Source organism: Octopus bimaculoides, chromosome 8 (genome assembly GCF_001194135.2).
Source record: "Octopus bimaculoides isolate UCB-OBI-ISO-001 chromosome 8, ASM119413v2, whole genome shotgun sequence".
NCBI lineage: Eukaryota > Metazoa > Mollusca > Cephalopoda > Octopoda > Octopodidae > Octopus > Octopus bimaculoides.
In genome coordinates, this window is record NC_068988.1 from 40,334,349 (window position 1) to 40,335,695 (window position 1,347).

The 1,347-nt window shown below is 42.5% G+C and overlaps 1 protein-coding gene across 4 annotated transcripts in view; it reads left to right on the forward strand.

The window, feature by feature from the left end:
• LOC106876206 (neprilysin) overlaps positions 1–1,347 on the forward strand; it is a 163,357-nt gene that overhangs the window by 107,663 nt on the left and 54,347 nt on the right. The window lies entirely within an intron of this gene.

Here is a 1,347-nt window from a genome sequence, read left to right on the forward strand (position 1 = left end):
TATATATATATATATATATACATATATATATATATATATATATATACATACATACACACGAGGGGTATTCATTAAAGATTTTCCCTGACCCACTTCTGCAAGGACTGGGATAAACGAAACTTGCCACAATTATTAGTCATTCTCCGTACACCCATCACCAATGGTGCAACACTTCTCCCATCGCTTTATGCATCTGCAGAAGGCAGAAGGCAATAGGCTGCATCTAAAGCCAAGACTTTACCACAGAATTAAGTTCATCATCATATGAAAAGTGCTTCACCTTCAAAAATGATTTCATTGCTGGAATGATATAGAAGTCAGATGGTGCGAGGTCGGGAGAGTAAGGGTGATGTGGCGTGATTTCATAGTCGCTTGAATGTGCTTTCACCTGGGCAACATGCACTTTGTTAACTGGTGCACCGTCTCAGAGGAGGTGCACAACTTTGGTCTGCATGCCACGCCTCTGCTTTGATGGCGACCCGTAATTTATGCAGCAGAGAAGCATAATATGCGCCGTTAATTGTAGTACCCTTTGCCGGAAAATCCATCATCACTACTCGACGCTAGACCCAAAAGACTGTGAGCATCACCTTGCCTGCTGAAGGTTGGAAATGAGAAACCATTGCAAATGGTGAGTTATCTTCCATTGCTTCGAATGGACTTTAGTCTCAAGATCATAGTGATGGACCCATGTTTTATCCCCTGTGATAAGTGTTCCGAATAGTCTTCCCTCCTTTTCTTGACACAATGCCAAAAGTGCCTGGGAGCAATTGAAACGTTCCTGCTTCGGAAAAGGGGTGATCATCCGGAAAATCCATTATGCAGACGAATTCCGCATGTGCAATTGGCCGTGAGTGATTTTTTTCGACGGACCCTATATTTATCTTCACTTCCTGGGCTATTTGCCGAATAGTTATGCGGCGACACTCCAAAATAGTGGCTTCCACTTTATGGACTGTGTCGTCATCAATGGCGGCATGTGGCCATCCAGGAATAGGAGCAGTTTCCACCGATGTCTCACCACATTTGAACTGGCGATGCTAGTGTTTGACTACGACGTATGATGGTGCATCGTCAACGTTGACTTCTTTCATCTTATCAAAAGTCTCTTTTGGTGTACGACCTTTTATGCATAAGAACCTGATCACTCATCTGCATTCAACTGCCTCCATTATAACACCTTAGTCCACTTCAGCAGCCGTAAAAGACAAATGAATATTAGTGGAAAGCTGCCAGTTACAATGTGACATGTAGAGACATCTATGATTATGCCTTTACAAGTTCCGTTTCCTGCAATAATCGAAAGTGAGTCAAGGGAAATCTTTAATTAACACCCTTCGTATATAT